Here is a 26540-nt window from a genome sequence, read left to right as displayed (position 1 = left end):
GCAACGTGACGGGAGGCGGGGGCAAAGCTTCAGTTAGCAATCGGAAGAGAAGGGCTGTTGGAGGGAGAGACCGGAAGAGGGGCGGGCCCTTAGGGGAGGGACCGGCAAGGGGGCGGGTCCTCAGGGGGAGGGACCGGAAGAGGCAGGCGGGCCCCGGAGGAGGGTCCGGAAGAGGAGGGGAAGGAGGAGGGAGCGACAGGGAGGTACTAGTTGGAGGAGAGGGGCGGGAGGGAGGGGTGGTTTTGGAGTTTGCAAACTCTTGTTGTAGTATATGTCAGCTAGACTCGCAACTCTTTGTCTCATTGTCTCAGTGCGATTTCGGAGCAACAAGAGGACGCTTTGTGGCCGTTGTCTGTCACTTGCGACTGTATAACCTCGTGGTTTCGGGCAAGTCACCATGCCCCTGGGGGCTTCTGTTTCCCAATACGTGACGTGAATGGCTGGGCTTGTCCTCCACCCAGGCTCCTCAAGCTTGTCTCTTTGGAGTGCTGGGGAACTGGGCCCGGACAAGATGCCAGATGGTGGTAGTACTTGGAGGGCCTGCCCTTGAGGCCCCGCAGAAAGTGTGGTGACCTGTGAACCTGCTTGGGCCTGGGCCTTGCTTTCACACCCATTGTCACCGTCATGGACAACAGGGGTCCAGGCACCTGTGTGTCCCAGGCTGGTGTCACTGTCACCCCTTGTCTCCCCTGCACCCTGTACCTTACCTTACAACCATTCCTGACCTGTTCTATGAATACATCAATGCCTTTTCCTTCCTCCTTGCCTTTGCTTAATTTGAAATGCTTTTTTTCTCTGTCCACTTGGTAGAACACTTACTCATCACCTCTTCTTTGAGCAGCATTAATTGCCTCCTTCTCTCTGGTGCTTTGTTCATGACGCTTAGTAACACAGTGCATAGTGTCTGTCTCTTCCACGAGACCATGTGCTTCCTGTGAGTAGGGATTTGTAGCTTTTACACATCTCCATATGCCCAGCATCAACCTGATACAGTGTCTGGCTCACAGAGGATGTTCCATAGATGCTTATTAAACCAAGTATCTTTTGATATCCCAGGGAGCAGTTTATAGTCTGAGAGGTTACATGACTTGTCCAGGGTCATGAAGCAGGTAAATTGGCAGAGCCCTATCTCACACCTCCACTCCAGCCAGTGGGAATCACAGAACCATAGTTCACCTAAATGTCTCTCCCATCCCTGCGCTTTGTACTTGCTACTCCCTACGACTGGAAGGCTTTTCCCTCTACTGTTCATCTGAGAAAATGCTACCAGGTACCAGATTAGGCTTCATCTCTGGAGACACAAACCTGATCTTCCTCGAGCAGGGGTAGATTCCCTCCACTGAGCTTCCACAACCCCTGTGTGTCTATCAATCACCAGACTCAGTACCCTGGATTGTTGCAGTTTCTTTATTCCTCACTCACTATAAGCACCTGGGGGTCTCTGTCTCTCCATTGCTTACTTGGAAGGCAGCTATGCTCACCACTCTATCACCAGTGCGTCAATGCTTACTTTGGGGCTTGGAGCATCGTAGTAGGGGCTCAGTGATTATTTGTTCCGTGAACAAAGAGCAGGGACCCAAATCACATCTTTGACTCCAAATCCTATTTCCCCCACCACATTGCATGGGCCCATTGTGCCCTTCCAAAATCATTGCCATGTTTTTCTCCGGCTCATCTTGGCCACATTATGCTGTTATTTGTCCTCTGTCCAACTGGCAGGTTCACTGCCTCACTCCCCAGGCAGGCAGGGCCACAGCCACAGCTGTGCGGGGACCTTCCTCTGGAATGGGGTGATGGACTCCTTGGAACAGGTTCACATCCCCTGGTCAGCCTTCCACTAAATAGAGTTCCTCATCCATCACAGGCAGGAGACCAGGGGAGGGCGTGGGCAGGCGTGGTCTCCTCCACCTTGTCTGACCTCTTGCTTTTGCCTCTGCCCCGGCCTAGGACTGGAGCCAACAGTGGTGATCCACGGGGGGACACCGGTCCCCCTGCCTCTCCTGAGGTCAGTGTCCTTTGGTGTAGCTGTTCCTGCTAATGCCAGATGCCATGTGGCAGGGGCACTCCCACCCTGCCTGTTTCCATTTCATTTTTTCTGTGTCTCCAGCGCTTTCTCTTTCAGAGCCTCCGATTAACCCTATTTAGCATTTTCACAGCATTTTCTGGAAGGCCAATTTCCCTGATTAATTCACATTCCAAATTCCAAAGGAGGACCAGTCCTGTTTATCCATACTCCATAGTCAGTTCACCTCTGCTGACCTCAGGCTTCTCAGCTGAGAAATGGGAAGAATGATGCCTTCCTCATAGAGGGCTGTGAGGTTGCAGGAAGAACGGAGCACAGGGCCTGCCATGTTGTTAGTGCCTGATGAGAGTGAAGGCATATCCTTCCCACCTGCAGGGCGAGAACCTGAGAGAAGGCTGCACTCACAGTAGGCTGCAGGGGGCGCTCCTCAGCTCTATGGTGGCTCATCTGCCCAGCCAGAGCTGACCTGGCCTGGCTCCGGCTCAGTTACAAGGCAGGCTCAGGGCACAGGTGTGAGGGGAAGGGAAGGAAGCCAGGACTGGCAGCCTGAGCTAGGGTAAAGCTTCTGCTATCTCTTACTTACTTATTTATTGCAGTGTTTTTCAGCCTGCGTGACGTGAGCCACCAGTGGGTTTGAGAAATCAATTTAGTGAGTTGTGATCAGCTTTTAAAAAAAACAGAATTGTCAGAGTACGTTGCATGTTATAAGTATTATTTTGTGAAATATTTGTTGGTGTTATGTATATATATAGCTGTGTGTCCTAGGTTGTGATAAAGAATGTATTTCTTACTGTGGATCATGGTCAAAGGGTTTGAAAGCTACTGATCTACTGAAGAGTTACCAAACATCTGACACTGTTCCACACACCGATGTATTACCTCATTTAATCCTACAACACTGTGAGGTTGTTACTGTTACGGCCCCCATCTTACAGATAGAGAAACTGAGACACATAGAGGATAAGTAGCTTGTCCAGGGTCACCCAGATAGTAGGAGGTGGAAGCTTAAAGTTGATGTACTTTAGATCCCCGAGCAAGGATCTGATTTGACCCTAGACTGCTGCCTCTTTCCCGCCAACCCCTAGGGCCAGCCAGCCAATCTAGGCCACCAGAGGGCAATGTGGGGCTCAGACCCTTGCAGCTGGTGGCGGGGCAGGCAGCAGCGATTTTCAGCGGTGGCTGTAAGCAGAGGTGCCCACATGGTGGCAGTGTGGTCTCACAGCCTCCTCCAGGGCAAGCCAGGCCACTAGCTGGGCACAATCCTGGGATCCCAGCTCCCTCAAGTCTGCAGGGGACAGGGCTGTGGGACGGGTACATTTCAGTGACCATGTGTCTGAGGATTTCACGGCTGGAGGAAGGCACCTTCAAACAAACACAGAGGGGGGCTTCCCTGGTGGCTCAGTGGTTAAGAATCTGCCTGCCAATGCAGGGGACACGGGTTCGAGCCCTGGTCTGGGAAGATCCCACGTGCCGCGGAGCAACTAAGCCCGTGTGCCGCAACCACTGAGCCTGCGCTCTAGAGCCCGTGAGCCTAGAGCCCATGCTCTGCAACAAGAGAAGCCACCGCAGTGAGAAGCCCGCGCACCACAATGAGAGTAGCCCCCACTCGCCGCAACTAGAGAAAGCCCGTGCGCAACAATGAAGACCCAATGCAGCCAAAAATAGATTAATTTAAAATTTTATTTTAAAAATGTAATTGAGAGTAAATATAAACATGAAAAATTAAAATAAAAAAAAAACGAGAGAATTCCCTGGTGGTCCAGTGGTTAAGACTCTGTGCTTTCACTGCTGAGGGCCCGGGTTTGATCCCTGGTCAGGAAACTAAGATCCCACTAAGCCATGTGGGGCGGCCATTAAGAAACAAAAACAAAAACAAGAGAGAGAGAGATGGTGGGCCACGTGTAAGCTGACAGTTTCTCTTCAAGAGGTATTGCTCCTAGAGCAGGGGGCCTGTTAGGGACCGGGCCGCACAGCAGGAGGTGAGCGGCGGGCAAGGAGCGAAGCTTCACCTGCCGCTCCCCATCTCCCCCTTCTCCCCACCACCACCCACCATCCCGGTCCGTGGAAAAACTGTCTTCCACGAAACGGGTCCCTGGTGCCGAAAAGGTTGGGGAGCGCCGTCCGGGAGTATCTTTGTTTTCAGTTCCCATCTTGATAGCAATTGCTGCTTTTTGTGGTTTGTTTTGAAACACTGTTGCAGGACAATTCGAACCATGATTTACGTTTTGCAATTCAAGAAGCTGGTTTCCTGTGTTTCATGTTCCGCAGTGTTTCCAGCAATTACACAATGTCCCCTCACCCCTTTCTGAACATAAAGACTTGGCACTGGAACAGTGACGTGACCCTCGACTCCTAGATTGGCAGCCGTTCCCTCCTGGGACGGTAGATCCGGAGTGTCATGGCTGTGATGTAGGGGGCATATGCTGTCACCTCCCTGGCCCCCGCCAGTGCCCTCAGTAGACACATGCGGGCCGGGGCACCAGGACACCGGGGCTCATTCCGGGTCCCGCCCCCTGTTGGGGTGAGGCTCCTCACGTGTTCCCACCTGGTCGCGTCCTGGTGGCTCAGATTCTGCTGGGCAAAACCTCGCAGCTGCGAGAGGCTAGCGGAGGTACCCACAGAAGGACCTTTCCTCTTGGCCACATGCCTTTGCCTCCCTCACCCTTTGGAGCTCTCCTGCTCCCCATCTTGAACAGGGGCAGATATGGGGTAGAAAAATGAGCCCTGGCCCAGAACTAGAACCATATACTTCTTCACCAGCTCTGCCCCTAACCCACTGAATGCCCTTGAGCACATCTGTCCCCCCTTCTGGCCTTGTTCCTTAGCTGTGTGAGCCTCCAACAGTGCTTACTCTACAGAAGGATTAAGAACTTTCGTAATAATGAAATAATGGCCAGCACATCTGTGGTCCTTAACACATGCCTCCCAAATGTTCTAGCACTTTTCACATTTCAACTCATTATATCCTCACAGTAAGCAAAATACTGTCATTAGTCACATTTTACAGCAAAATACTGTTACACTTGCATTTTACGTTTAACATGAGAGAAACTGAGGTCATGAAAGGATAAATAACTTACCCTAGATTATGAATCAAGCAGATGGCAGGGCCGAGACTCACCCAGGCAGACTGGCCCCAGGAGGTGTATGTATGCTTAACAACTTAGCTCTACTATGTCTTTCATATTATCTTTAAATAAAAATTAATGTGTAAATACTCTTTGAAAAGGTTACCCTTTAATGTAAATATTTGGTCTTTTTTTTTTTTTTTTTGGCCACACCACGTGGCCTGCGGGATCTTAGTTCTCCGACCAGGGATCAAACCTGGACCCCAGGCAGTCCAGGCAGAGAATGCCGAGTCCTAACCACTGGACCGCCAGGGAATTCCCTGTAAATATTTGGTCTTATTATAGGCTTCACCTGGTGGTGCAAATCTCAGACTTGTGCTGGGAAGACATGTCTCAGGTGTGCTGGCATTAGATTGGTGGAGCCCAGATTGGTGAACACATGGGCTTTGGAGTCAGATGGACCTGGATCGGAATCTTGGCTCTGCCACTTACATGCAGTATGATGTAACCCATCTAAGGCTTGGTTTTCTCATCTGTAAAATGGGGCTTGCAGTATGTACCTCAGATGTCATTTATAAATGTGCAAATCAAGTTTTAGAAAAGTGACTTACCAAGGGCACATAGCTAGTTAGAGGCAAGGGCAGGCCCATCTCAGATCATTTGACCACAGGTCCTAAGTTTTTCCCACTGACCTACAAGGATGTGGTGGGGCTAGGTCTGATGTTAAGTGTATTTGTCTTTAGTTTGTGAAAGTGTCACTGCCAAAAGTTACAGTGAATAAAAGTGACTTAGTTTCCTGAGACTTTGCTTCTTTATGTATTATTGGACTTATAATAATACTTACCAATATCCTAGGGTTATTGTGAAGAATTAAATGGGATAGTGCAAGTAAAGAGCTCATAGTAAGTGCTCTTAGATTTCAATCTTGAATTTTTTTTTTTTTTTTAAATTTATTTTATTTATGGCTGTGTTGGGTCTTCGTTTCTGTGCAAGGGCTCTCTCCAGTTGTGGCAAGCGGGGGCCACTCTTCATCGCGGTGCGCGGGCCTCTCGCTATCGCGGCCTCTCTTGTTGCGGAGCACAGGCTCCAGACGCGCAGGCTCAGCAATTGTGGCTCACGGGCCCAGCCGCTCCGCGGCATGTGGGATCCTCCCAGACCAGGGCTCGAACCCGTGTCCCCTGCATTGGCAGGCGGACTCTCAACCACTGCGCCACCAGGGAAGCCCTCAATCTTGAAATTTATTGAGGCTTGCTTTATGGCCCACCCTGTGGTCTGTTTTTGTGAATGTACCATGGGCACTTGAAGAGAATATCTATTCTATAGTTGCTGTGTGGCATGTTCTCTAAATGTCAATGAGGTCAAGGTGGTTGACAGATGTTGTTTAGATTCTCTGTGTCTTTATTGATTTTTCAGTCTAGCTATTCTATCAGTTGTTGAGAGAAGGTTGTTAAAATCAAGTATGATTGTGAATTTATTTCTCCCTTTAAGTCTGTCTGCTTTTAACTCTCCTTTTAAGTCTGTCAATTTTTGCTTCATCTATTTTGAAGCTTTGTTATTAGGCTCCTACACCTTTATGATTGTTATATCTTCCTAATGTATTGACCATTTTTTCATCTTGAAATATCTCTCTTTAACTCTGGCAATACTCTTTGTCTTGAAGTTTACTTTATCTGCTATTTATAGAACCATTCCAACCTTCTTGTGATTGCTGTTTGTCTGATATATCTTTTTCAATCTTTTTGCTGTCAGCCTACCTGTGATTTTATATATAAGTGCATCTCTTATAGACAGCATATAGTTGGGTCTGGCTTTTTTACACATCTTGACAATCTCCGCCTTTTAATTGGAATGTTTAGTTTGCTTACAATTAACATAATTATTGATATGTTTTGATTTAGGTCAACTATTAGTTTTCAAGTATTTGTTTTCTGTTTGTTCTGTGTGTCTTTTGTTCTTCTAGTCTTCCTTTCCACATTTTGTTTGCGTTAATTGAATATATATTTTTAGAATTCCATTTTAATTTATCCATTGGTTTTTTAGCTATACCTCTTTGCATTATATTTAGCAGCTACTCTAGGGATTATAATGTACATCCTTAATTTTCCATAGTTAATATTGTACACATAAAATAGTGTAAGAACCTTGCAACTAGATTGGTTCATTTACCATCCTTTCCTGTCTTTTATGCTGTGTTCTCATATGTGCTACATCTATAGGCTAAGAACCCTATAATATAATGTTGATGTTTTTGCTTTAAACTGTCATATATATATTTTAAAGAAATTATGATGAAAATACAACCTTTAATATTTACCCATATATTTGCCCTTTCCAGTGCTCTTCAGTTCTTCAAGAGATCCAGGTTTTCATCTGATATCATTTCCTTTCAGCCTGAATAACTTATTTTAGCCTTTGTTATAGTTTATATATGCTGGAAATCAGTTCTCTGCAGTTTAGTTTATCTAAAACTGTCTTTATTTGCTTTAATTCTTGAAGAATAATTAATTAGATATGGCATTATGAGTGATAGGGGTTTTTTTTTCCATTTGTGTTAGCAATTTAAAGGCATCCTTTCACTGTTTTCTGGTTTCCATTGTTTCCAATGAGATGTATGCAGTTATCTGTTTTGTTGTTACATGTGTGCAAAGTGTTGTTTTTCTCTAAGTTACTTTCAAGATTTTTTTTTTCCTCTATCTTTGGTTTTCAGAATTTTATATGATGTGCTAGGGTGTGATTCTCTTTGTATTTATCTTGCTTGGGGATCACTGAGATTCTGGACTCTAAATTTATGTCTTTGACCACATTTGGGAAAATTCAAAAATTTTTTTCCTGTTCCATTACTCTTTTCTTTTGAAACTCCAATTACACATATATTAGAGCTTTTCATATTGTCTCATAGATCACTTAGGCTCTTTGATTTTCCAATTATTTTATTCTGTGTTCTTCAGATTGAATGCTTTCTACTGAGCTCTCTTTAAATTCATTGATACCTTTCTGTGTCATCTCCAATATGCTGTTAAACCCACCTAGTGAACTTTTTTTCTCATTTAGTGAACTTTTAACTTCAGATATTGCACTTTTTCAGTTCTAGAATTTCCATTTGGTTCTTTTTAATAGTTTCTATTTCTCTATTGAGATTTTCTATTCATTTATTCATTATGTGCATATTCTCCTTTATGTCCTTTTGTATATTTATAATAGCTGCTTTAAAATTTTTCTCTGAGGGACTTCCCTGCTGCTGCAGTGGTTAAGAATATGCCTGCCAATACAGAGGACATGGGTTTGATCCCTGGGCTGGAAAGATCCCACATGCATGGAGCAACTAAGCCAGTGCGCCACAACTACTGAGCCGGTGCTCTATAACCCACGAAACACAACTACTGAGCCTGTGTGCCACAACTACTGAAGCCCGCATGCCTAGAGCCCATGCTCTGCAACAAGAGAAGCCACTGCAATGAGAAACCCATGCACTGCAAGGAAGAGTAGCCCCTGCTCGCCACAACTAGAGAAAGCCTACGCGCAGTAACGAAGACCCAGTGCAGCCAAAATTAGATTTAAAAAAAAGAAGTACTTTTGCATCTTAATTAAAGAAAATTTTTTTGGTCTGATATAGCCAGCATGTGTGTTAACTCCATGTCAGTATTCATTAATTGCTTTTTCTCTTGAATATGGATTATATTTTCCTGTTTCTTTGTATATCTAATAATTTTGGATTTTATCCTGGACATTGTTATTGATACATTGCAGATACTCTGGATTCTGTATATTCCTCCCAAAGTGTTGATTTTTTGTTTGTTTTAGTGGACAGTTAACTTGGCTAAAATCAGACTCCAAGCTCTGTCTCCATTGTAGTGGGCAGTTGCTATATCTTCGCCAAGCTGCTTGTAGTCCGTCCCACATATGGGTAGTTCAGGGGTCAGCCAGAGATTTATGCAGAGTTTATATGCAGAATGAGGGGCTCCTTTTCTGTGTCTCTCTTTCTGAAAAGTTTCCTACCCTAACTTTCCACCTCTGTAGTATCTCTCAAATCTTCCCACTCCTCTTCGAACCCGTAGATTGTGGGTTTCTGTTGGAAGTTTAGCTGCCCTGCATGGTGCTATCTGGGGTCTGTTCTCAGGTGAAAACTTTAAGAAATGGAAAACTCACCTAGTGCCATTTCCTTCTTCAGTATGTCAACTCTTCTTTAGTTTCTGCCTACTTTGGTTGCTCTCCAGTGACTTCGAGCAATTTTTAAAATATACATATCTTATCCAGAGTTGTTATCTGTGAGATAGGGTATTCTCCACCATTATCAGAAGTGGAAGCATGAGTGCTTAGAAATGCTTGCCATTATTATGAGTGTAGGTTTTCAACATTTGCTGAATAGTCTGAGAGCCCACCACATGGAGGATGAACTCAGTTCTTCTATGAGATGGTAACTTCCCAGCTCAATGCCACAAGAAGCAGAAGTTGGGGACAGGTTTCATGTCCCTTATTTTTACTTTCTGTTCACTTACGTGTATGTGATCTATGTCATCTATGCTTTCTGTTTCCTGAAACTCTCAACTCTTAGAGCACAAAGTTGTTTCTTTCTTGGAACTCAGTGAACTGTTTTTATGTTGGAAAAATAGTGAGTTTTCTTTGTTTATAGCTTTCTTCAGGCTTCCCAACTGGATCCAAGTTGAAGCCAGCCTCTCTGTTGGGCCCTTGGATGCTGATCCCAAGCCTAGGGTGGCAGGTAGTCAGAAACAGCTGCTTTGGGGGAGTTAAGGTCCTAAATAGTTGACATAAACAGCTTCTCTCAAGGAATGAGTTACCTGTCTATAAAGATGACTCAGATTATCCTCAAAGGAGTCAGTAATCAGCTTCTAAGGAGGTCATTTTGCTTCTATCCTGGAGTCCATGGCTTGATCCAGTTGTTTTCATCTGCCATGAAGACTTATTGGTGGCCTATTATATATAATTCAGAGAGCCCACTGTTATGGGTGAAAGGTTTGTGCCCTCCCCAAATCCATATCATGAAGCCCTAATCCTCAGTGTGATGGTAGTTGGAGGTGGGGCCTTTGAGGAGTAATTAGGTCTAGATGAGGTCATGATGGGATGGGAGGATGGACTTGATGGGGTTAGTGTTCTTGTAAAAAGAAGAAGAGAGACCAGAGCTTGCTCTCTCTCTCTGCCATATGAGGATACAGCAAAAAGGTGGCCATCTGCAAGACAGAAAAAGAGCCCTCACTAGGAGAATCTGCTGACCACTTGATCTCAGACTTCCCAGCCTCCAGAACTGAGACCTAAATGCCTTTTGTTTAAGCCACTCAGTCTATGGTATTTTGTTATGGCAGCCTGAGCTGACTAAGATATCCACCAATAGCAAAATGGTATATATTTTTTGAGACAGGATACTGTGCTATTAAAAATATCTAGCCATTGGAGTTGGTAAAAGTCTTAACTCTACCATGTTTTTGACTGGGAGATCTTTGAGTAGATTATTTACCTTTCTAAACCTTATTTCTTTCACTGTATGGAAAGAGTATATAATTTAAATCTTATACAATCATGAGCATTAAAAGGCGAAAGTCCTTGGCACATAGTAGGCACTCACTAAAGGAAATTTCAGAAAGGATGCTTTTGTCTATAAGTAACAGAATACCTAACCAAAAATGGCTTGAATATCAGGGGTTTATTATCTTACAGAATGAGAAATCTGAAGGTAGGTAGTTTCAGGGTGATTAATTCAGAGTTCAGTGATAGTAGGGCTCTGGGTCAGCTTTTCTGCAACTTTCTTGTCTTTCTCCCACTCTCATGGTCACAGAATGGTTTCTATGGCTACAAGCATCATAACCTCCCATCAAGTCCTCCCAAAGCAAGTGGATTTCTCATTCCATATTATATGGGATATATTTAAAAACCAGACATGACAATCTTTTCCTGAAATCCCTCTTACTTCTCCATGGCCAGAACTGGGTGCTACAGCCACTTCTAAACCAATAACTGGCCAAAACATCCTTTTTGTCAAACCTGGGTTCATTCTCCAGAGCCTGGACCACCTTCCCTGAGCTCCTCCTGCCACACACATTCTGAACAAACTCAGGACGCTGCTAGCAAGGAAGGAGTAGGGGAATGACTACTGAGTAGGTAGCTGCAATTATAATTAGCTAGAAATGCTGGAAATTTATAGAAAACAGGAAATAAACTGCACGTACTATGCAGCAAATGAGAGGTTCAGAGCACTCCGTGGTTCAGTTGATCGGGAGGTTGGAAGAGAGGAAAGCCAGTGGCAGAACTTTGTGGAAGGGTTGTATTATGGACACTATTGCTTTACAGAGTAATAAATTTTTTTTAAGGTTTTTTTTTTTTTAATTTATTTATTTTATTTATTTTTGGCTTTGTTGGGTCTTTGTTGCTGTGCGCGGGCTTTCTCTAGTTGCTGTGAGCGGGGGCTACTCTTCCCTGCGGTGCACAGGGTTCTCATTGCGGTGGCTTCTCTTGTTGCAGAGCACGAGCTCTAGGTGCCCAGGCTTCAGGAGTTGTAGCACATGGTCTCAGTAGTTGTGGCTTGCAGGCTCTAGAGCGCAGGCTCAAGTTGTGGCGCATGGGCTTAGTTGCTCCACAGCATGTGGGATCTTCCCAGACCAGGGCTCAAACCCATGTCCCCTGCATTGGCAGGTGGATTCTTAATCACTGCACCACCAGGGAAGTCCGAGTGATAGAATTTTTGTTGAGCCCAGGCTCAACAGCTAAAGAGTACATTTTCCAGCCTCCCTTGGAGTTTTCTCTGACCATGTAACTAAGTTGTGGGAATGGAAATCATCTGTTCAACTTCCAGGCTGTTCCTTTAAAGTAAGTGTAGGCAAAATTTTTCTTTAAAGGGCCAGATAGTGAAGGGACTTCCCTGGTAGTCCAGTGGTTAAGATTCTGTGTTCCCAGTGCAGGGGGCCTGGGTTCCACCCCTGGTCAGGGAACTAGATCCCGCATGCCGCAACTAAAATATCCCTCGTGCCTCAACTAAAAGATCCTGCGTGCGGCAACGAAGATCCCTCATGCTACAACTAGGACCCAGGGCAGCCAAATAAATAAATAAATAAATATTAAAAAAAAAAATAATAGAGGTCCAGATAGTAAATACTTCAGGCTTTGCAGGCTCTGAGGCCTCCATTGCAACTACTCACCTCCACCGTTGCAGTAAGAAAGCAGAAATAGACAATACATGAATAAATGGGTATGGCTGTGTTCCAATAAAACTTTATTTACACAAACAGGCAGAAGGTCAGATTTGGTCCCTGGGTGGTAGTTTGCCTGCCTCTGCTTTAAAAGGATGGAGAATACCATCCCTTTCCCTCTAGCTGGAATGTAGATGTGTTGGCTGGAACTGGAGTAACTATTTTGGATCACAGAGTTGAAAATGGCAGAGCAATAAGGTAGAAGTTTGAGTCCCTGACCCTGTGGAGCCAGCATACCCACCTCAGACTGCTCATGCCCAGACTGGTCCATGGGAGAGGACTAAACATATCTCGTATAAGTCACTAGTATTTTGGGCATCGTCACAGCAGCCATATTAATAGCTTAACTATCTTATTTCATAGAACCTACAAGACCATCAAATATAAGTTGCACTGTTATTTTACGTGTCACTAAGAAATAAAAACACCGCTGTGCTAATTATTGAGCTCTTGTTTCTCGGCCCCAGGTCCACTCTTCCATACTCCGCTTTACGATAACAGGGCTAGAAATCTGTGAACTGCACTTGGCCTTTGCCTGCTGGCTAGGTTCTGCCAATAAGGGTCATTCGAGGGAGACCAGTAGGCAGGAGGAAGGAGAAGGGCCTTGCTCCTTCCTATTTGCTTCCTATTTGTTCTTACGACTGTCCAGAAGCAAGGGCTCCTCAACCGGGCAGCAGCTGTTGATTCCACCCTCCAGAACCAGATTCATCACACCCCTCAAGAGGTGCCAGCACCAGCAAAGCAATGCCTCCTCTTCAAAGTCTGGGTCCCAGCCACTCTCAACATTCCGCACAATCCTAGAGGTGCTGCTGGTTTTTGCATTTATTATCTCTGAGTTATCTCAGCATCCCCTGTGCCTTCTTAGTCCTCCAATACCTGTACAACAAATTCTTTACGTTAAATTTCCTCGTTTGAAATATGTTGTGTGGCTTGTTTTTCTGATGGAACTTAGGATAACAAAAATTGTCAATGATTACACTATGACACAATCTTTTTATCACTTACAATTTTTATTTTATGCTTAGTGAAAGAGCTCTTTTTTATTTATTTAGTAAAATTTAATAGCTATGCCTTGTGCATATATAAACCAGAAAATACAAGTGAATTCATCTATGTGTTCATCTTCCAGGTTGCGTGGAAATGCTGGGTGATTGGGGTGCCCAGAGAGAGCACGGAAGCTCCACACCCTCCCCACATACCTTGTCCTTTGTGTCTCTCCATCTGGCTGTTCATCTGTATCCTTTAAAAACCGGTAAATGTAAGTAACAGTTTTCCTGAGATCTGTGAGCCACTCTAGCAAATTAATCAAACATGAGGAGAAGTCCTGGGGACCTCTGATTGACAGCCAATTGGTCAGAAGCACAGGTGATAGCCTGGCCTTGCGCTTGGCCTCAAAAGTGGGGCGGGAGCAGTCTTGTGGGACTGAGCCCTTAACCCGTGGGATCTGACGCCATCTCCAGGCATATTGTGTCAGAATTGGGTTAAATTGTAGGACACCACCTGGGGTCGTAGAGGATTGCTTGGTGGGGTGAAGGGTTCGGTGTGAGTAGTAAAGAAGACACACAGGAGGAAAAGAAATTGGCTTTTTTTTTTTTTTTTTTCTTAATACAGACACCTTTGTCACTCTTCTCTCAGGAAATTCCAAGGGTTTTGGGTACTCTGTGCTAGAAACAGGGATGAAGACCAATATATATATTTTTTATTATAAATCACAACCTCACAGGTGGGAATAGAGGGAAGTAGACCAGGATACGGCCCTTATATGATCCCTCAACACTTCTCCTTTTTATGTCCTGAGGACTTATTGCTTGTCTAATGTCTATGTTCTCTACTGGACTGGAAGTTCCAGGAGGAAAGAGATTCTGATTCTCTTATTCTCTGTTTTAGCCTCCAGATGCCCAGCACAGACGCTTTACTGTTACTGTTCTGTACACAGAAACTGGTGTGACATCACTTCCACCATGTTCTTTTGCTCAAAGCAGTCCCAGAGGCCACTCTAATTCAAGGGGAGGTGACACAGACCTCACTTTTTTCTTTTTTTTTTTGGCCGCATCGCATGGCTTGTGGGGTCTTACTTCCCCGACCAGGGATTGAACCGGGTGCAGCAGTGAAAGAGCCAAGTTCTAACCAATGGACCGCCAGGGAAGTCCCCCAGACCTCATATCTTGATAGGAGTTGTTGTAGAGTTTTTGGTCATCTTTATTCTACCACAGTGTCTCACAGCGGAGGCTGCTGGGCACCTCTTCTCCTGATAGACTGACTTATTTAAAACTTAAACATGGCTGGTGTTAAGGGGATCATCTCATACATTTTTGTAGTTGCTTTATTTCTAAACTACAATGGTGGATTATAACACACTTAATATTTTGATACTGCATTGCCATTTTTTTTTTTTTTCTGTTGGTGGGACTCTTTGCATCTAATTAATTTACATGATTTGGAATGCCTTGAGAGACTGGTCTGAGATGGAATATCTCAAAGAGAATGAAAAAGCAGGTGACAGACTTTTGAAAGATTTTGTAGTTGGCCACTAAGCTTGGGGCTTTCTCCAGAAGAGCAGGCAAATCCGTTTTATTCATGCAGAATTGAGAGAGGAGCGAGACAGTCTGTTGATCCTTTCTTCCCCGCTTAAATACATCTGTTGCATGCTATTTTTTATTTCAGGGTTGATGGATCGGTTTTATGATGTACTTGGATTAAATACTTGGGCGAAAGCATCTCATATATTTGCCCATCAACTTCACTTTGTAGCAGATTTACATTCCATCTGGGATGCCAGATTGACTTCAATGCTTTTTTAAAGCCTACAGCCTAACAAAAACCTTTCCCCAGTCAGCATTTTTACCATATTTAAAAAAATAAGTGTTTGCAGTGAAATGATGCAGGCTCTGGTTTCTTTTCTAGGGAAGAATCTAACTTGGCTTTTGGGGATGATGTTGTAATTGGTCAGAGAACTGAGGATCCTAATTGAGGCTGAAGCCTCATCAGGGCTGATACTCCAGACTCCAGAGCTTTCCTCTTCTCATCTTGAGTCATCCCACCCTACCTATATCACAAGATGTCTGGTTTGGTGGAGTGGATTAATACTCTTTTTGAGGGTACCTTTTGTGGAATAAGCATCTCAACACTTCTCTGCCTTCCTGTGGGAACCACACACTTTCTTAGGTTTGGCAATTGCTCGGTCTCTTAATTTCTGGTAACCCAGCGTTCACATGAAGGAAATTCATAGGGATGGTGATGAGGAGATGGTTGCTTTAATGATTTAATATTTAGAGGATGGCTCAAAGGAGGTGGATTTTCAAAGCACCACACCACTGACTTGCTGTGTCATCGTTTTCAGCCTCAGGTTCCTCATCTGTAAAATGGGGAGAGTAATATCTAGTACCTCTTAGGGTTGTGGTGGTAATTAATGTAGGCAAGATATTTCATGCATGTATTAGTTATCTATTGCTGTGTAACAAATAACCCCCCAAATTCAGCAGCTCAAAACAACAAATTTACCTCAAAGTTTCTGTGGATCATGAATCAGGGAGCTGCTTAGCTGGGTGGCTCTGGCTCAGGGTCTCTCATGAGGCTGTGTGCGAGGTGGTGACCAGAGCTGCAGTTATTCAAAGGCTGGACTGGAGTACGATCTGCTTCCAGGCTCACTCCTGTGGTTGGTGGCAGGGCTTAGCTCCTTGCCACGTGGGCCTCTCCATACTGGATATCCTTTCAAATTCAACATGACAGGTGGCCTCCCCCAGAGTGAGGGACTCCAGAGAGAGAGAGGGAAAGCACAGCCTCTTGGTAGATGAATGCCACAGTCTTTTTTATACCCTAATCTTGAAAATGACATCCTGTCACTTCTGCTGTATTTTAGTTGCTAAAAGTGAATCACTAAGTCCAACCCACACCTAACAGGAGGGGATTAAGCTCCACCTCTTTGGGGGAAAAGTATCCAAGAATTTGTGGACATATCTTTAAAACCACCACAGCACAGTTCTGGGCACGTAGTAGATACTCAGTCAATGATTAGATGTTATGATGAGCTTAGCAGACAAATTCACATCTTGGTGAGTTGACTTCCAGGCAGACTTTAGGGACACCCCACTTTTATCAAGCAAAAGGAATTTGGGGCTCATATTAACCCTGAGATGACATTAATTTTCTTGTCACTTGGGAGGAAAAACTCTTCCAGAGATCTCTGTTGTCCTGGTCTGTCAGTCCAAAGAGTCTAGGAGAGGAACACACACCACTTAAAAAATTCACTTCTCTGGACCAAGCACATTTTCTCCCCTGGCGCTCAGTGCAGTGTCTTCCCAACTGGGGCCAACGGACAATACCACGGGGACCACCTGGACCAAGGGGGCAGAGCGTACCCTCTGGGAAGGGCTCCCAGGCCCTCTTGCCCCCAGCGACTTTACATTCCAAAAACAGATGATTTTTAAAAATAAAGGAATTTATTTCACCATAGAGTATAAACCCAAATTTAGGCAAAAGAGGAAAAAGGAAAAATAAAAAGACCTCTACAAACCTAATACCACCACATTTTATGATATTCTCTTTTCGGTTTCCCTTGTATATCGTTTTCCATTTTTATATAGTTATAAGCAGGTGCAACTACAACTTTATATCCTGACTGTTTTCACTTAACTTTGTCACACATGTACTTGTATTATACAGTCTTTTACCAGTTTTTAGAGTTCTTGAGGGCTGTATAATATTCATTGGCTGAATGTACCATAGTTTACTTAACTATTCTCCATTTTTCTCATTTATTTCAATCAGTTCTTAATATAATAGATATTTGCTTATTTATTATTTTTATGTGTGTTGTATTCTGCCATAATTATTTTACCTTTTGCCTTTTAATTTTTACCATTTTCTTTAAAATAGACACATTAGTCATTAATTTGGTACAGGCTAGATGGTATACCTAGAAATATTAAAACTTTTCTCCTGGGGAATTACTCTGTTGCTTCTAAACTTGGAAAGCCCTTTCTTTTTTTTTTATAGTACCCCCTCTTCACCTCCAGTTTCTATATGGCTTTGAAAAATTCACCTGTAATTAATGTTGAAGTATGAAATAGGGGTCTAAAATGAGATTTATTTTCTTTCCCACAATTGCTAACCCATTGGTCCAACATCACTTATTGCACGGTCCTGTACAATCTTTCCTACTGGTTTGTGATTCCCTTTTTTTAACTTTAAAAATTTTTTTACATCATTCTTTTTTTTTTTAAATTAATTTATTTATGTATTTATTTTTGGCTATGTTGGATCTTCGTTGCTGCGTGCGGGCTTTCTTTAGTTGCAGAGAGCAGGGGCTACTCTTTGTGGCGGTGCACGGGCTTCTCATTGCGGTGGCTTCTCTTGTTGCGGAGCACGAGCTCTAGGCACGCAGGCTTCAGTAGTTGTGGCATGTGGGCTCAGTAGTTGTGGCTCCCAGGCTCTAAAGCACAGGCTCAGTAGTTGTGGTGCACAGGCTTAGTTGCTCCATGGCATGTGGGATCTTCCCAGACCAGGGCTCAAACCCGAGTCTCCTGCATTGGCAGGCAATTCTTAACCACTGCCACCAGGGAAGTCCTGTGATTCCCTTTTTTTTTTTTTTTTCACACCACCTACCTTTCTGATTCCCTTTTAAAATCACCTCCATCTTACTTAGAATAGGCTCTACTTCTGGTCTATTGTTTCACTGATTTGTCTGTTTTGCATGAGTAGCTTTATAATATTGAAAAAAGAAGGAATGAATGAAGTCAGACCTTGGCTAGAAGAGGAACTTGTTCTGGCTGGAAACAACGAGATCTGCTAGAGGGCTGTCCTGACTTGACAAGAAAAGGAACTGAGGCAATGAAGTAGGAAATGTGAGTTCATACAAGACAGTGGGGAGACAGCAGACACCAAAGATGGCATGCGTAAGGCCATGGGCACGCGGGGGGCCAGGATTTATGAAAGAGGCTGGGGATGGGGCAGTTGCTAGAAGTGAAGATCTAGACAGGACAGGACTCCAGCAAATGCAGCAACAATCTTCACAGGAAAAAGTAGTTCTTTGTTTGAAGCCAACTATTCATCTGCAGGAAGAATACCAGGGAATGTGTATCTCTCATCAGCTGAGCAAGAGCTGAATCGTGTCTTATTAAACACGATAAGGCTGGTGATATGTTGATGGAAGTAACAATTTGGCACATGACGGGAAAAAGCAGCAGATGTCACGTAGTTAGGCGTCAGTAAACTATTTGTTACAGCACCTCGAAAGTTTATTGGAACCAGGGGGTCAGCCAGCCTTCGGTAACTGGGTAGGTGAGATGTGTGTAACAGGGTTTGATATTATGGGTATGGTCCTAATTAAGAGATTTATTTATGTATTTTAAAAAATTTATTTATTTTATTTTTGGCTGTGTTGGGTCTTCGTCGCTGCACGCGGGCTTTCTCTGAGCCGACGCGCCACCACTACTGAAGCCCGTGTGCCTGGAGCCCGTGCTCCGCAACAAGAGAAGCCACCGCAATGAGCAGCCTGTGCACCACAACAAAGAGTAGCCCCCGCTCGCCGCAACTAGAGAAAAGCCCGCGCAGCAATGAAGACCCAACACTGTCAAAAAAAAAAAAAAGAACCAGTGAGAAAGCAATCACCTGTGATCCTGGGCTTTGAAAAACCACCATGATTATTTCATGTACAACTGCTTTCCCATGGCTTACTCATCAGTGGGACTAAAATGTCTGATGGGAGAGTAAGAAGGGACAGATTGCTGGTGAGGAAGGACAATAAAAGAGCCAGAATAACTCAGGGAACCAGAAACTAAATTCATCACTGTTATCTTACAAATGCATTTATAAATGATTCCTTATACATGCTGAGCCGGGCTCTGTACGAACAGTGGGGTGAATCACCTCCGAAAGAATCCCCCACTGAAAGACAGCACGGTGACAATTTTACAAAACTTGATGGGGCAGGGCAGAGGCGAGGCGCTGTGCAGGATGCCAGAGGGAAGGGGAGTAGGATGAAAGAGAAGAGAACACAGAGGTGGAAGGCAAGTGAGGGAGGGCAGTCCTGGGGAGAGAGCAGCTTGGGAGAGACCTGATTAGATAAGACAGCCCTGCAGGGAGCTGTCCTATCTCTGCCTGACAACAGCCCGAGGGCCTAGGACAACCCGGCTGCCTCACTGGGGTTCTGAAAGCAGAGATGGGGGCGGGGAGAGGCAGTGCGGTGAAGCCGGACAGGCTTAAGGGCTACCCAGACGGGGACTCCTGGCTGGGACCCTTGTTGCAGCAAAAATAGAAATGAGAATTTTCTTTTCTGATAAACAAAGAAAACAAGGGAACAATGAAGAGGCTAGGGAAGCAACTTAAACAGGCCTGAAAGAGTTAAGCAATCTTGGTTATTTTTTAGCTGTTACACTAACAAACACTTGTAGCTAGGCTTGTTCTTCGCAAAGCTAATTACTCCATATGAATTACACTCCGCACCTGGCATTCTTCTCCCTCTACTCTCCCTTGTAACATTCTTCATTTCAGAAAGGTCACCGGCAGATAACCTCAGGGACACCAGACCCGGTTGCTGAGCCGCCTTACGCCAGCTTTGGCCATAAATTTGCAGAAAAAAAGAAAGAAATGCAAAACCTTAATTACTTTGAGTCTTATCACCTACCGCAGACCACGAGTCCCAGCTCTATAACCTTGCCCTATTCCCCAGAGAAGGGGGGCACAGTTCTTGAGGCACTAGCCTGCTGTGTTTTCCCCTTTGCCTGGCAAAGAATTAAAGCTATCATTCTTTTTCCTCCATAAACTCTGTCTCTGTATTTCTGTTCGGCGTTGGTGCAGAGAGCCAAGGTGGTTTTTTTTGGCAACAAAATTTGGGGGCTCATCCAGGATATGCTCGCGGGCAGTCAGCCCCGCAGGGCCCCTTGGCTTGATTGGATGCTCGGGGATCTCTCTCCATGCCAGCCTGCCAGCCTCCTTCAGGAGAGCGGACGGTTGGGGGATTTCTCTGAGGCCAGATCGCCAGGGACTCTCTGCTGCAGGGCCGTGCCCCACCTCACCCTACCAGCCGTCATGGCTGCAGAACTCCAAAACTGTGGCGGAGAACAGGGGGGACTTTGCCCTAGCAGCTGCCGAGGCTTATTTTTTTTTTTCTTTGCCTTAAGGACACCTTCTCGTCCCTTCCCCGCACCAGCCCAGACTTCTACTCCGAGAAGACTTTGATCCTCTTGGAGGATCAGAAAGAGGGCATTTGTTAAGTCGCGACACACCCGCCAGCATTTTGGTAAGTCCCCCAGGGCGCACAGCTGAGGCCTTTTGACTTTGTCCATTTGGGGAACTTTGGTTCCAATTTGGGGAATTCTCGCTGTGAAGGGAAATTCTGTTTGTAAGGCACCGTTTTGGACAAACGTCGCTTGGAAGTCACGTTTGGGGCATTTTGCCGTTTGGCTTTTGATTTCTGGGCATCTCTTTGCCATCCTTTTGGGGTATCTCTTTGCTCGTTGTTTTACTTTGTGACTTCCCGCTGGCGCGGTTTTGGTTTGGTTTGTTTACTTTGGTTTGAGCGCACAGACATCTGTGACTAACTTTTTGAGCTAAAATGGGAAGCGCTTCCTCTAAGGTTCCACACCCACCTGGGAACGCTTGGAGAAAAATTTAAATGACTGGTCGACCTATAGCTATGATCCAATGGGGGAAAAAAAATGGGTCTCTTATAATTAGATCTTTATTGCCACAGGATGGGGAAAATGGACCGAGGTTCCCTTATGTTCAGGACTTTATTTTTCCCTTTATTATAATCCTGCTCTAGGTGGCTACACAATCAAAAGCCTGAGGAATCAAAAAAATCTCTCCTAACATTCTAAATGATCCCTTTCCAACTTCAAGCAACTCTCAGGAGGGAACGAAGCCTCCGCAACTCCTGCAAGCTCCCTCACTCCTCCAGATTCATCTGATCAAACTAAGACCCCACCTCCCCAGAGAAACAAGCTCTGCTAGGACATTTTATCAGCCAGTCTGCCCCTGTTATTAGGGTCAATTTGAGCACTATTTGGTCTATATTTTAGCCATGAAACTATGACTACAGAAAGAGAAAGATGATTTTTGACAGTTTGGCCACAATATTCTTTAGACTCCGGAGAAAATTGGTTAAAATAAAACTTTTTTTGAAATTGCAAAACCGGTTCTTTTTGCATGTGCAATGAGAAAAAGCTAGCTTGTTGAAATACTTTTTTTTTCAGAATCCTGACCCTGAGAGAACACAAATATGCCTAGGAGAAAGCTTGAAGTTAATTGTTAACATGTCCTTGAGATACAAACACAGCCCACTTTGCCTGAGACTTCAGCTTTGGGTTAATTAGTAGAACTTCAAGCGAGGGGAAAAAAAGGGGCAGAGACATTTTAAGCCCCAAGCGGAAAACTATGAGATCTGTGTTTGTCTGGATACATGTGTATATCTCAGTATGTGTCTTTGTCTTTGGATAATATTGCTGAGGTTAATTTGTAAATGAGCTCTATTTCATTGGCTTAAAAGAAAAGTAAGCGCTTACAAATCAAACAATTCTAAATACAAGAGAAATTAAGCTAACCGAATTCTAGGTTCTCGTGAACTGGGAAATATTCAGTATTAAATTAATACCTGGTATTAATGTTTCTTGATCAAATTAATATAGACATGTCTTTAGAGTCATCAAGTATAATACTTTTATTGTGCCTAGGTTTAATATAAACTAAATAAGGTCCTATTATATCTGTTGCAAATTTGTCAGCAATGAAAGTAACTTGATGTGAAGAAATTTTTAAGAAAAGAAAATACAAATGAGATAAGAACTCTGGGGAAACTTTTTAGGAATAAGTATGTTTTAGGAATGTCAACTTAAGAATAATCCTTCCAGATGCTCGACAACTTGAAAATTTAGAGTTGTGCTAAATTAAGTTAAATGATGGAAGTTTATTGAATAACTAGGCCATTTCCAAATAAAATACTGAAACATCCCAAGGAGAGATATTAAACTAATTAGGTTCATTGGGTATGTTAAATTACATGGGAAGTATTGTCAAATGAGTAATAAATCTTCTTAGGTTATATTGTATGGTAAATGTTACTAATATAGATACTCTAGAAATTATATGGGATTCCTAAAGTTCTGATATGTCCTGGTAAAATGTTATCGGTCATAAATCCAGTTATTATCTTAAGGTGTTGTATGTCACAGCAGTAGCCAAGTTATTTTGTCAAATTACATTACATTGGGCTTCCCTGGTGGCGCAGTGGTTAAGAAACCGCCTGCCAATGCAGGGGACACGGGTTCGAGCCCTGGTCCGGGAAGATCCCACATGCCGCGGAGCAACTAAGCCCATGAGCCACAACTACTGAGCCTGCGCGTCTGGAGCCTGTGCTCCGCAACGAGAGAGGCCGCAGCAGGGAGAGGCCCGCGCACCGCGATGAAGAGTGGCCCCCGCTTGCCACAACTGGAGAAAGCCCTCGTACAGAAACGAAGACCCAACACAACCAAAAATAAATTAAAAAAAAAAAAAGTTCGTTCAGAAAAAGAAAAAAAAAAAAAAAGAGTAGCCCCTGCTCGCTGCAACTAGAGAAAGCCCGCGTGCAGCAACAAAGACCCAATGCAGCCAAAAATAAATAAATAAAATAAATAAATTTATTAAAAAAAAAAAAAATTACATTACATTGGAATCAGATTTTAAATGTGCCTTAAGTCTTTTATCATTATAGACAGTTATGGTTTTATTCTGATGCCTTTGCAAAAATGCTTCCTCTTCAAGAAGATTTATAGAAAGGACTTTTAGATAAATACAAGTTTCTGACTTGTACTGAACTGGGTAAGAAATTGAAGAATTCTAGAAAAAACCTGATGGCTTCATAAAAAGTTAACAAAAGGACTAAATGAACTGGTGAATATGGTCATAATTTTATGGTTTCTATCTGAAAAATTACTGGTTTGAATCTATGTTTTCCATGTGTGAGGAAAACCTTCCCATCAAGCAAATTATGGCTTACAGTAATTTGGTAAATTATACTTTTGTAAGCGGAATTGAAACATTTATCTTTTCTCTCTGCCTGCTCCCTCCAGAGATTGGAAACTCTTAGGTTCCCAACAGCTTTATCAGATAAATTAGGAAGGCTACATCACTAACAGGTACAGAAATCTCAAGTTATTTTGGGGACCTTGAAAAGGAAGGAATTCACCTAGATCTGGTAAGCGAAATCTGTGACAAGCCCTTGGTGTGACTTTCCTAGTCCTGAGAGGTCTTTTAAAAGTTCAGTCTGAGACTCCTTATAAAAATTTCAGTGAGCAAAAAGTCTATATGATCAATTACAATTATATAAACCATTAGGCCATGTTTATTGAGACTAGACTGAAATTTGGTTCTCTCTCTCTGTTAAGAGGACAAAATTTTCTTGGAATGCTGCTTTTAATAACAGACTATGTAAATTTCTTTGCCTTTAAGTGATTTGTATTTGCTTTTAAAATCGTTTGTTACTTTGGTAAAGTAAATAAGTATTATTTCACAATGATCTATGAAGATTTTGGCACACATAGATAAAGTTCATCCTGCATCTACAAAAATTAACCCCTCATTGTCAGACTTTTGCTATCCTGATGTCTTTGTAACATGGCAATGGTCTACTCCTAAGTCAGAGAATTTAAAATGACTTAAAAATAGCTGTAAATCAAACAATCAGGGCTATGGAAAATCCAAGACAGCTGCTTGGCTTTTTCCAGCTCCATGACAAACCTCATTTTTATGTGATGGGTTAAAGCCTTCCCTGGCTGCAGAGTTAATGCCCTCACAATGGAAACAAAAGAATTATGCTTCACTGAATATTAAATTCTAGTTTTGTTAATTAACGTCTGTGTTTACCAAGACTCACTTTCTGATAGTTCCTTGCTGTTATGTTATACTGCTAAAAAGTTTAACAGAATTATTAAAGGACACTCTAAGTTTGTTTCTACAGCTTATCTCTGTAATCTATTTTTGGATGAAGATCAGATGCCCCACGACCTATAATCAGGGGATTATGCGTATTGGAAAAGACATAATTTAAAGGACTATCTCCAACCTGGATGGAAAGACCCTTATCAGGTAGTTTTAACTAGCTCATTCACAGTGTAACTAAAGGGAATTAACGCTTGGATTAATTTTCACTCACAAAGTGCCCCTGTACTGGACTGGCCTTTGGAGAGGATGCCTGATCTCAAAATCACCTTAAAACGATGCTCAAACGAGGAAACTATACTCACACCAGGATGAAAAGAAGATGACAATCAGAAGTAGACAGCTTGCCCAAGATCCCCGACCTGACTCGTATGATCATTTATAATGTTTTCTTGACTTCTTGGACCTTTGCATATGAATCAGATGTTTTTCTATCATAGGCATGATGCTATGCTAATTTTGAAATCAATCCAATTGTTGGGTTTGTGGCCAATTACCTGTGTCTAGTATTTCTGGTTTACCTGAGTGAATTTCTCCACTCCAAGGCTCTAATTGGTTGACTCTTAGGAAATTTATTTAAAGAAAAATTATAGTCATGTTCAGGCCACTATTGATATTACTAGATAAGATCCCCTCACCTGGCCAATTTATAATACCTGTTCTGACCTTGGCCATAAAGATAAATTTTCCTCTATTACTCAAGTACAATCAGAGCAACAAGCAAAATTTCAGCCAAGAAATAAAACCTCCGACAATTATGGGATGGATTTATGTAGTTAACACCAGGCTATGGTAATTTAAGTTTAAAGTCTCCTCTATGCTGGGAACAATTAAATCATACTAAGGATAGTCAGTCTAGTAACACTAGAAAGCTGGACTGGGTGCCTTGTGGACAATGCCAATATATAATTTCCCTAAAATATAAGGATTGGTACAGAACAGACTAAGTCAGGCGACCTGGGATATACTGGGTCACACCTAATGAAAGTTCTTGACTTAAATTCTTACTTATTACCTTACTAATCTGCTAGCTATATTTTTTATATTGCCTGTTTTACAAAATTGTTGTCTCTTACATTACCAAGTGTGTGACTGAGCCTCTGATAAAACGATGATATATAGTTCCATATGAGATCAATGATTGAAATAGTGTAACTCTAGATATGGGAAGAAGCGACAAGAGGGAATATTTTCCTGGACCGTAAGAGACTAGGAAGACAGGTGGTCCAGAGACTTTTGGATGCTAGTAAAGGCCTAGTCCCGTAATAGCACATCGAGTGGCCTATCAGAAAAATCTTCGCTAGACCTGGGAATGAGCGTTCCTAGCACCATGGGATGAAATGGTCATGAAATGCTGCCCCAAAACCATGGTCAAATTTATGACCATGAAGGGGCCCTGCTGACTAGAAATTAGCACTTGCCATCTACCTCTACAAAGATTAAATCATGGCCACTGCAGCTGGTGACCTTCAATACCCCCGAAAGCAGTTCAGGGTGGAGATCAGGAATGAGGCCCTCTGTGTTCTGGGAAAAACTGGCAGAACAGGCCTTCAGATAGATATTTTCAGAAAAAGATTTTCATGAGCCCAAATTCTTGCATCTTCTCATACCTAGAAAAACACTAAAGTTGTTAACGGTGACAGCTGCTTTGGTTTATATGTTAATACCACATCAAAGGTTAAAACCTACTTGGATAAACCTAGACAACTGGCTACCTGGCTACAATTCTCGAAGTGTCAGGTCTAGATTAGGATTCAGGGTTATTCTCCTGAAAGAAATAAGATCTATTTTGTCTATTAATGTTCAGGTTGTCACTCCTCCAATTACTTCTGAGTCTGTTACACTGACATCAGTCACACTGGGCTAATAAAAAGGACATCAAAGGGGCTTCCCTGGTGGTGCAGTGGTTGAGAATCTGCCTGCCAATGCAGGGGACACGGGTTCGAGCCCTGGTCTGGGAGGATCCCACATGCCACGGAGCAACTAGGCCCATGAGCCACAATTACTGAGCCTGCGCGTCTGGAGCCTGTGCTCCGCAACAAGAGAGGCCGCAATAGTGAGAGGCCCGTGCACCGCAATGAAGAGTGGCCCCTGCTTGCTGCAACTAGAGAAAGCCCTCGCACAGAAACGAAGACCCAACACAGCCATAAATAAATAAATAAATAAAATTTAAAAAAAAAGGACATCAAAAATATATATGACCACACCAAATGGCTTCATTCCTCTGGACAGGATAACCCAAGAACTGACTCTATCTGGACCACAATCAAAATTGTTATCAAACGTAACTTGGCTCTTACTCCTGCTTTGGCCCCTGGTTAAAATAATTCTTTTACTGAT

The 26540-nt window shown here is 43.3% G+C and overlaps 1 long non-coding RNA gene across 3 annotated transcripts; it reads left to right on the top strand.

Moving 5' to 3' along the window:
* The first annotated feature begins 157 nt into the window (after window positions 1–157).
* LOC103011464 (uncharacterized) lies at window positions 158–26540 on the top strand. Of its 3 annotated transcripts, XR_009009816.1 has the most exons (5): window positions 158–203; window positions 1948–2005; window positions 13417–13545; window positions 20408–20526; window positions 21052–26540. It is a non-coding gene; the product is annotated as an uncharacterized LOC103011464 (long non-coding RNA). The 3 variants fall into 3 exon arrangements; XR_449614.2 differs by lacking the exons at window positions 158–203; window positions 1948–2005; window positions 13417–13545 and adding an exon at window positions 20047–20093; XR_009009815.1 differs by lacking the exons at window positions 158–203; window positions 1948–2005; window positions 13417–13545 and having other exon boundaries at window positions 20212–20526.

Source organism: Balaenoptera acutorostrata, chromosome 11, assembly GCF_949987535.1.
Source record: "Balaenoptera acutorostrata chromosome 11, mBalAcu1.1, whole genome shotgun sequence".
Classification (NCBI taxonomy): domain Eukaryota; kingdom Metazoa; phylum Chordata; class Mammalia; order Artiodactyla; family Balaenopteridae; genus Balaenoptera; species Balaenoptera acutorostrata.
This window is presented reverse-complemented; position numbering and strand designations above follow the sequence as displayed.